We start from the raw sequence: 11010 nt of genomic DNA on the forward strand, positions 1-11010 counted from the left end.
TTCTTATTACATTTGGAAAGTCACATCCACAAAACAAAATGTATGCTGACTGTACCAAACTGTATACTTTAAAAATACTTAATGTACACGATTAATTTTTGTTGTTAATTCCATTGTATACTGTTTTATGTATAACTCTGTACACCCCTGTTTGATCAACAAAAAAATAAATAAATAAATAAAGTCTGCAGACGCCTCATATAGTCAGGAATGAATTGCAACCTCCATGAGATTATATTGTTGTGAGACTTTGAGAAAAATATTTAGCACTTATAAAGTATGTCGAAATCAACAAAGCAGCTGATAATGACTGGTTTCGAGTCCAACAAAGAGGGCACAAGGTGGTTTGGAAAATGCTGGTATATTCACGAGCTTCTCAAATATGATTTTGGCATGGAATTTGATATTCCAGTTACATATCCTCCTGCCACAGCTCCTGAAGTGGCCATTCCTGAGTTAGATAGGAAGACAGCGAAGATGTACAGAGGTGGAAAAATCTGCCGTACAGACCACTTCAAACCACTGTGGGCAAGAAATGTGCCAACGTTTGGTCTGGCTCATCTTATGGCTTTGGGACTTGGACCGTGGCTTGCGTTTGAGATTCCAGACCTCATTGCAAAAGGCTTAATTCAACATAAAGACCAACACAGCTGAAAACAGTAAAAGCGTTTGCATTTCACCATGTCTAAATGATGCAACTGACAATTTAACAACAGTTTGTTTGAGGTCATGGGTTGCTTGACCTGTGGCTTCATATTTTTGTTTGTTGCTTCACAGTAACTGCACTTAACATTCATGTGTGTACATATTGTTTTTTCTTTTCTCAGTAGACCAGTACTGTTCATGTAGAGTTGAAGTCAGAATTATCAGCCCCCCTGAAATATTAGACCGCTTGTTTATTTTTTCCCTAATTTCTGTTTAACGGACAGCAGATATTTTCAACACATTTCTGCACATAATAGTTTTAATAACTCATCTCTAATAACTGATTTATTTAACTTTGTCATGATGACATTAAATAATATTTGACTATATTCTTCAAGACACTTCTATACAGCTTAAAGTGACATTTAAAGGCTTAGCTAGGGTAATTAGGGTAACTAGGCAGGTTAGGGTAATTAGGCAAGTTGTTGTATAATGATGCTTTATTCAGTAGACAGTCAAGAAAAAATATAGTTTAAAGGGGCTAATAATATTGTCCCTAAAATGGTGTTTAAAAAACTAAAAACTGCTTTTATTCTAGCCAAAAATAAAACAAATAAGACTTTCTCCAGAGGAAAAAATATTATCAGACACACTGTGAACATTTCCTTGCTCTGTTAAACATCATTTGAAAAACATTTTAAAAAGAAGAAAAAAATTCAAAGAGGGCTAATAATTCTGACTTCAACTGTATGTTTCATTAGTAAAACCTGGTACACACACAAAAAAAGATAGTATTGTAATTGATGCAACACCAGCGGGCCTGGCGAGGCTTTTGCAGGGTTACAGTGAACCAAATAAACTAACAGTTAAAATGAGATCGTATTAGATGGTGTTGATATCAAACATAGAAAATGTAATAACACATTTCTCAGAAGTTTGATTCATTGTCATTGTGTTCATTTAGTCACAACTACTTTAAAATATTGCAACTTTTAGGCTAAAAGCTGTCGTGCCCTATTCAAAATTCCCCTGTAACATCAGTACTCCGAATTACTTACACTCTCATGCTTTATTTTATGTTTATTTATTTATTGTCTGTTGTTTTACTTTATTATTATTATTTAAATTATATCTTCATCCCCCCTGGCTTTCACTGTGTTCCTTTCTTTCTTCATTTATTCATTTTTTGTGTTGAATAAGTTGGCGGTTCATTCCACTGTGGTGACCCCTGATTAATAAAGGGACTAATAAAGGGAAAAGTAAAAAAAAAATGAATGAATAAATATAATTATTAATTTTCCTTTGATTTATTCCCTTTATTAATCTGCGGTTGCCACAGTGGAATGAACCGCCAACTTATCCAGCATATGTTTTATGTAGCAGATGCACTTCCAGCTGCATCACAGCACTGGCAAACACCCATATACACTCTCACATTCACACACATACACTACAGACAATTTAGCTTATTCAATGCATGTCCATGGCAAAGCAGTGGCGCAGTAGGTAGTGCTGTCGCCTCACAGCAAGAAGGTCGCTGGTTCGAACCTTGGCTCAGTTGGCTTTCTGTGTGGAGTTTGCATGTTCTCCCTGTGTTTGTGTGGGTTTCCTCCGGGTGCTCCGGTTTCCCCCACAGTCCAAAGACATGCGCTATAGGTGAATTGGGTAAGCTAAATTGTTCGTAGTGTGTGTGTGTGTGTGTATGTGTGGATGTTTCCCAGAGATGGGTTGCAGATGGGAAGGGCATCCACTGCGTAAAAACGTGCTGGATAAGTTGGCGGTTCATTCTGCTGTGGCGACCCGGGATTAATAAATGGACTAAGCCGACAAAAAATTGAATGAATGAATGCATGTCTTTGGACTGTGGGGGAATCCGGAGCCCCCGGAGGAAACCCACGCCAACACAGGGAGAAAATGCAAACTCCACACAGAAATGCTAAGAGAAAAGCTTACTTTTCTAACAAAACAGAACATTTTAAATGTAGGTATATTTACTCCTGCTTTATTTCTCACCACTAGAGGCCACTGTCTTCTCAATAATGACAGCATAAATAATAAACAAAACTAACAACAGTGGCTCAGTGGTTAGCACTGTGGCCTCACAGCAAGAAGGTTGCTGGTTTGAGTCCCAGCTGGGTCAGTTGGCATTTGAAGTTTACATGTTTTCCCACTATTGGCGTGGGTTTCCTCCGGGTGCTCCGGTTTCCCCCCAGAGTCACATGCGCTATAGAGGAATTGATGAACTGAATTGGCTGTAGTGTGTGAGTGTGTGTGTGAATGAGTGTGCATGGGTGTTTCCCAGTACTGGGTTGTGGCTGGAAGGGCATCCACTGTGTAAAACATATGCTGGAATAGTTGACGGTTCATTCCGCTGGGGTGATTCCTGATAAATCAGGGATTGAGCGGAAGGAAAATGAATGATTGATGACTAACAGCATGACTTCTGTTTATTATAATTTATTCTTATAAAATATTTTGTCCACAAAATCTCTACGAATTTATTTAGTTTTATCTGCAAGTTTTCTTTAATGAGTATATTAATTTATTCATGCCTTTCTTTGATTGTTTAATGTTTGAATGTGCGTAAGAATAAAATGAATAATTATAAAAATGAACAATTGTAAACATCTGTTTATTTATTAAACATTATTTACATACATGTATGTATTCAAGCGTCACGGTGGCGCAGTGGATAGCACAATCGCCTCACAGCAAGAAGGTCGCTGGTCCGAGTCCTGGCTGGGTCTGTTGTCGTTTCTGTGTGGAGTTTGCATGTTCTCCCTGTGTTGGTGTGGGTTTCCTCTGAGTGCTCCGGTTTCTCCTACAGTCCAAACACATGCGCTATAGGGGAATTGATGATCTAAACTGGCTATAGTTTTTGTTTGTGATGGTGTGTATGGGTGTTTCCCAGTGATGGGTTGCAGCTGGAAGGGCATCCGCTGCGTAAAACATATGCAGTAGAAGTTAGCGGTTCATTCCACTGTGGCGACCCCAGATTAATAAAGCTATAAGAAAAGAAAATAAGAAAAGAAAATGATTGAATGAGTTAAATAATGTGTTAATCAAATAATACCCTCGGTCATAGAAAAATTCATGAATATGATTACAGTTATTAAAAAAGGAAAACTTTATTTTATTTTTTAATTGTAACTCATAGAGAAATCACGAATGTAAGCAAAATTGGGAAAAATAATCAACTGCAAAACCAGTACTGACAGAATATTGATCAATTCAATATTTCATTCATTCATTTTCCTTTGGCTTAGTTCCTTTATTAATCGGGTCGCCACAGTGGAATGAACCGCCAACTATTCCAGCATCTGTTTTACACAGCGAATGCCCTTCCAGCTGCAACTTAGTACTGGAAACACCCATACACACTCATTCTCTCACTCACTCACACACACACACACACACACACACACACACACACACACACACACACACACACACACACACACACACACACACACACACACACACACACACACACTTGTCAAGGGTGGTGATCAAAGCAAGAAACAACAGACACAAGGATCCAAATGCAGGTAAAATAAGATTATTTTTAAGCAAAGCAGGGACAAACAGAAGTGGCTGGTACAAAAAGGGCAATCCAAAAAACGTAGCCAAATAACAGGCATAAGGTCAAAACAGGTGGCAAACAGGATCCAAACAATAAACAAGGCTAAAGTCAGAAAACAGGCAAAACAAAGACCTATAAACATACTTCAACATCAAAGACTCTGTACTAAACTGGTGTAAGTGTGGTGTCTGAATGATCAGTCATTAGTTTTAGCTGTGTGTGTGTCTCATCAGCCGTGATGAGCAGCTGCTGTTTGACATGGCCTGATCGGATTTGTAGTTCCTAAACATGTCATTTGTAGTTCACCAGCGACCTGTCAGGAGGATCACTGGTGATCATGACAGCGTGTGTTTGGACTGTGTAGCATATGTGTTTTTTTATTCAGAGAAAAATACAATCTATTATAGTATTTTAGTATGCTAAATAATAAATAAGCATCTTTCTTTTTACTAAAATGTGCTAACTAGGACCTACTAATTAGTAAACAATGATTCCCTACCATCCCACAAGGAATTTGGATTTGGTGCGAATTATTTTTCAATTCAATTCAGCTTTATTTGTATAGCGCTTTTACAAGGTAGATTGTGTCAAAGCAGCTTCACGTAGAAGATTATAGTAAATTGAAACAGTGTCAGTTCAATTTAGCTCAGTTTTGTGGTTTAATAATCGCTACTAAGGGTGCTTTCACACCTACACTTTTGTTTCAGAACGTGTCTCGTTTGCCCAGTTAGCGCGGTTCGTTTGGCATATGTGAACAGGGCAATCGCGCTCTGTTCTGCGCCAAAGTAATCGCTCCGAGATCGCTTGAGTGAGGTGGTCTCGACTCGATTGAAACGAACCCTGGAGCGGTTCGATTGCAGTGAGAAAGCGATCCGATCCGAGCGCGGTTATATCACAGTGTTTTATGGATATGTAATAGGCTTACGGCTATATGAAGAGAGAATTATGAGTAGGGCGGGAAGTTTCGTGAGTCTCCGGATGCCCGCAAACGAGTGATGATCTCCCGGTAATCTTGCATCTCCCTCCCGGTCCTCAAATAGGCATCGTCGCGCACCCTTCTCACCCCTCCCCACCGCATCTCTCCTCAGACACGTCACGCGCCAGCACCCTGTCAATCACCACCAAACCACCACCTCTCCTGACAGCTTAGCTTAGCTTAAACTCTCCTCACATTGGTCAGGGTGTCAGGGTTTATTTTGCAGCGTCTTGCTCAGCTGTCAGGAGAGGTGGTGGTTTGGTGGTGATTGACAGGGTGCGGGCACGACCATTAGACACGATAGTGCACAGGCAACCAGTGCAAAGAGCACAAAGCTAGTGTGATGTGGTCATGTTTTTACCGGTTAAAAGCCTTGCAGCAACATTTTGAACTAACTGTAGGCGGGATAGAGTTGTCTGACTGATCTCAAAATATAGTGCATTACAGTAGTCTAATCTAGAAGTAATAAAAGCATGAATTATTTTCATTCCTTCATTTTCTTGTCGGCTTAGTCCCTTTATTAATCCGGGGTCGCCACAGCGGAATGAACCGCCAACTTATCCAGCAAGTTTTTACACAGCGGATGCCCTTCCAGCCGCAACCCATCTCTGGGAAACATCCACACACACACACACACAATTTAGCCTACCCAATTCACCTGTACCACATGTGTTTGGACTGTGGGGGAAACCGGAGCACCCGGAGGAAACCCACGCGAAGGCAGGGAGAACATGCAAACTCCACACAGAAACGCCAACTGAGCCGAGGTTCGAACCAGCGACCCAGCGACCTTCTTGCTGCGAGCCATCATCAAAGATAACACCCAGATTTTTTACACTAGGCTTCACAGAAAAACCCAAACTAAGCAAGCCAGTGGCGACAGCGGCAAGGAAAAAAACTTCACCAATTGACGAAAGTGAAGAATTAAAAAACCTCGAGAGAAAACAGGCTCAGCTGGGCCAACACAATCTCACGGCAATTCGTAACTTTTTGATTTAGTGGCTAATTCGTATGAATTCATACAATCTAATTCGTACAATTTAGTACGATTTGCTCATCCCCCAATGACGGTTGGGATTAGGGGTGGGGTTAGGTGCCACACCTCCTTTTTAAAATGGTACAATTTCGTACGACTGAACTCGTACGAATTTGTACGAATTAACCACTAAACTGGCAAAACGTAAAATACATTTTCTCGTGAGATCAGGCTGGCTGGGCACGACCATTTCTCCTTTAGCCAAACATCTTGTGCAGAGCTGCAGTCTAGGCGCCGGAGGCTGGAGAAGCTGGATGTCAGCGAGACGTCACAGTATTCAGTCTCATGCTCTCCACTCCTCTATGACCACCACAGCAGCTGCTCAGGATACGGCCTGGTCCAAGATTATGAAAACCTTGGGATCATCTCGTCGCTGGTCTTGGATCGCATCAGTGGCGCTGCATAGTCTCTGGGGGCCATGGGATGAGCATCCCCAGGTGGAAATAGAGAATTAAGAGAATAATTAGCGTAGCTGCTGTTCATAATGTAAATAAACGAGATGCAGAAACCTGTGTGGAGCACATTCATGTATCACACCGCACTGTGATGATGCACTGAGTGTATGCTTTACTAAAAAGATAGGTCTTTAATTCTAGTCTAGAATTACCTAAGTGATCTATTTGCATCACTTTTGGGACTGGATTAAAATGGAAATAATCTCTGAGTTATAAACCAGTATAGCAACATGTTAAATATGTGTAATTACAAACCTATTTAATTTGAACATTTACAACACAGTAGACACATTATGTGAAAGTAATGGTGTAAAAGAGTGGATAATTGAATGTAAAAAAATGTCAAATATTTCAAGTACGATCACCTCACAGCAAGAAGTTCTTTGGTTCGAGTCTCGGCTGGGTCAGTTGGCGTTTCTGTGTGGAGTTTGCATGTTCTCCCCGTGTTAGCGTGGGTTTCCTCCGGGTGCTCCGGTTTCCCCCACAGTCCAAACACATGCGCTATAGGGGAACTGGGTGAGCTAAATTGTCCGTAGTGTGTGTTTGATTGAGTGTGTGGATGTTAGGATGATGGGTTGCAGCTGGAAAGGCATCCACTGCGTAAAACATATGCTGGATAAGTTGACGGTTCATTTCGCGGTGGCGATACCAGTTTAATAACGCAATCATTAATTTTCATGAGTGTGTGCATGTCATGTATTTCATTTTCTCACATACATTTTAAGCAAATAAATAAACAAAAAATAAACAAATCAATCAGTCGATTAATAACATAAGTTTCAAATACATTATAAACAGATCAATCAATCAATCAACCAACAAGTAAACAAACAAACAAACAAATTTAAAAAATAACAAACGTTAAAGTGCATGTATTTTTATTTCTTTTTATTTCTTTTTTTTCCTTGAAAATTAGCATTTTTATTTTATTTTATTTATTTATTTTTTGGGGAGGGGGTTATACAACATTTATAAGATATTTAACAATAAAAAGCAGCAGAACTTGCTAGAGTGGCCGCATTTGAAAAAATGTCTTATAAGCAAATGGACAAGCTAAACCTATACTTTAAAAAATGGTCCAAGTACTTAAACTGTTTGGAAATGAAACAGTAATAAATGTATGAGAAATATACTGATGTCAACAGTGTAAATTTGATATGTCATTGACTAAACTTACCCATTCATTTGTTTCATTTAATTTCTATTGAATTTTATTTCAATTTTTTCTTCATTATATAAGATTATATATTAATTATATTTACTGATAGCCAAGCCAGAACCTTAAAGTAGTAGTAGGGATTAGTTTGGGGTGGGTTAATAATAGGGCAAAAACAAAAAACAAAACAAAATGTTGATTCTTTTCAGAGTTGTATTTTGTATTCCATGCTGAAACCTGCCTGAGAATCAATAAAAACTGTTAATCACTAACAATAAAAAGAAGAAAAAATTGTACAGAACAATTGACAATAACTACCCCCCCCCCCCCCATTTCCCCACACCCTACAACATCTTTTCTCTGCAAGACGTAGTTATTCCATTTGAATATCCTGAGCTGCTGCTGCGCTGATGGTCGTGGGGAGTGGAGAACATGAGTCTGATTCCAGCGACGCTCCAGGGACAGACGAGTCTTCGCTGAGGCTATCTTCCAGCCTAAACCACGGTGACTGAAGCTCTGCACAAGACTTTTGGCCAGCGGAGAAATTAAAATGGTCGTGCCCAACTGAGTCTGGTTCTCTCAAGGTTTTTTTTCTTCACTCCCATCAGGTGAAGTTTTTTTTTTGTCACCACTGCCTCGCATGGTTCAGGATTGGTAGAGCTACGCATCGATGAATTTGCTCTTCAGTGTTTGAACTCTCAGTAATGATTAAATCACACTGAACTGAGCTAAACTGAACTGAACTTAAACACTAAAAACTGAACTACTCTGTTCCAGTTACTATGACCATTTATGTGAAGCTGCTTTGACACGATCTACATTGTAAAAGCATTATACAAATAAAGCTGAACTGAATTGAATTGAATGACATAAACCAACTCGTTTGACCACCTCTGATAACAGGGAACCTTTGGAGATTTCCAATAAAATAATCATCTTTTTAGCTGTAGTCATGCCAACTATCAGGGCTCGCTGTGTTAATAGAAAGGTGTCCATTATATTACAATATCCAGAAATAGCCAAACTGTAGTCAGGTTGAATATTTAAGCGCTGGAAAACTATTAATTTCTTTTATAACATACATTTTAAATAAATAAAGTTTGCAATTACTGTGCATGTATTTTCTTTTCTCACATACATTATGAATAAGTAAACAAATAAATAAATGGATAAATAAATAAATAACTTTATAAAAATTGCAATCAATATGCATGTATCTCACATGCATTAAAAACAAAGATAAATAAATAAACAACAAAAGTTTACAATCAATGTGAACATAAGGTCTTTTCGCACATATATTTTAAGCAAATATATAAACAAATCAATCAATTAATAACGAGTTTACAATCAATATGCATTTATTTTTTGTCTCACATACATTACAAAACAAAGATAAATAAATAAATAAACAAATCAATCAATCAGTTAATAACAAGTTTACAATCAATGTGCGTGTATTTTCTTTTCTGACATACATTATAAATAAATGCATAAATAAATAAATAACCTAATACATTTTCTTGCAAATATTTCACATACATAAAATAATTAATTAATTGTAAAAGTTTACAATCAATCTGCGTGTATTTTCTTTTCTCACATATTTTTAAATGAATAAATTAATAAAATAAATAAATTTACGTAAATAAACAAACAAACAAACAAATAAATACCAAAAGTTTACTATCAATGTGCGTGTATTATCTCTCGCTTACTTTTTAAATAAATGAATAAATAAACAAATACCAAAAATTTACAATCACTGTACAAATATTTTCTCTCATACATCATAAATAAGTGTATAAATAAATAACCTAATTACATTTTCTTACAAATATTTCCCATGCATTAAAAAATAAAAAAATAAAAAAATAAATAAATTGTAAAAGTTTACAATCAATGTGCATGTATTTTCTTTTCTCACATACATTATAAATAAATAAATAAATAAATAAAATAATTAATAAAATAAATAAATAACAGTTAATAAATAAATAGATAAACAAACAAACAATTAAATACCAAAAGTTTACAATCAATGTGTGTATTATCTCCCGCATACTTTTTAAATAAATGAATAACTACCTAAAGTTTACAGTCAATGTGCAAGTATTTTTTTTCTCACATACATTATAAATAAATAAATAAATAAATAAATAAATAAATAAGTAAATAAAGTTTAAATATATAAACAAAAACAAGCAATTAAATGGCTAAAGTTTACTATTAATGTGCTTGTATGATATTTTCTCGCACACATTTTAAAAATAAATAAATAAATAAATAAAAATAAACAAACAAACAAGCAAACAAACACCAAAGGTTTATAATCAACATGCATGCATTTCTTTTCTCCCACACTCTCGTATGCATGCATGTTAAAGCGCGTGTAATAAACAGCGCAGAGTGACGCATTAACAGCCTCTATATGGCCGTTATAAACAATGCAGCGTGTAAAAAGAGGAAGCACATGCTATCTCCACTTCTCTGTCATGCACAAAGCATCAAATCTACAGCCGCATGAATGAAACAGCATGCAACTCCATGCACGATCAAATAAGCATGCCTCTGAGCGCCAACAGAAACGAAACGCATGCAATTTAGGGCATGCAATTAGATATAAGTGTGATGTGGCACGCAGGTAATCCACTTTTGTCATGGACTTGAGCTCTTTTTGTCCCCGGATTGAACTGTCATGGCTGCCGTACACTGTTGACTGATCCTGACTGGACTGCTGGAGGCGGAAAAGCAGTGTAAGTTCGATACTTTACATGCATTTAAATGCGATTTCACGCATGCATCGGGTTAACCTTGACTTTTTGGAGGGGATTAAAAGTTTGAGGAGATGTAATTTCGCACGCGCGTAAAGGCACGAAAATGCACTCATGTTTGTTGCTCAACTTTACTTTACGCAGGATTTAAGGCTTGCTAAGGTAAAGTTGAACTCTATCGAACATGATTTGCGTTGGATTTCATGTTGTGTTGCATAGAGTCGGACTTAAAACTTTATAACACGGTCATTGCATTGTGACATGATGAGTTCAGCTGAAGCACAGGTGCGAACTGATCGCGTTTGAACTTCTCACCGCGCAAAACGCAGCTACTTTTATTATTACTCTTGATTAATGTCAGCTTGTTGAGTCAATATGTGTCCAT

The 11010-nt window shown here is 37.5% G+C and overlaps 1 protein-coding gene across 2 annotated transcripts in view; it reads left to right on the forward strand.

Annotated features, from left to right (window-relative positions):
- The first annotated feature begins 10502 nt into the window (after window positions 1-10502).
- znf518a (zinc finger protein 518A) overlaps window positions 10503-11010 on the forward strand; it is a 29036-nt gene continuing 28528 nt past the window's right edge. For both annotated transcript variants that reach the window (XR_012388954.1, XM_017358867.4), the window contains exon 1: window positions 10503-10607. The gene's annotated coding sequence lies outside the window, so the exon portion shown is untranslated. The remainder of the gene's footprint in view (window positions 10608-11010) is intronic.

This window comes from Danio rerio, chromosome 13 (genome assembly GCF_049306965.1).
Source record: "Danio rerio strain Tuebingen ecotype United States chromosome 13, GRCz12tu, whole genome shotgun sequence".
NCBI lineage: Eukaryota > Metazoa > Chordata > Actinopteri > Cypriniformes > Danionidae > Danio > Danio rerio.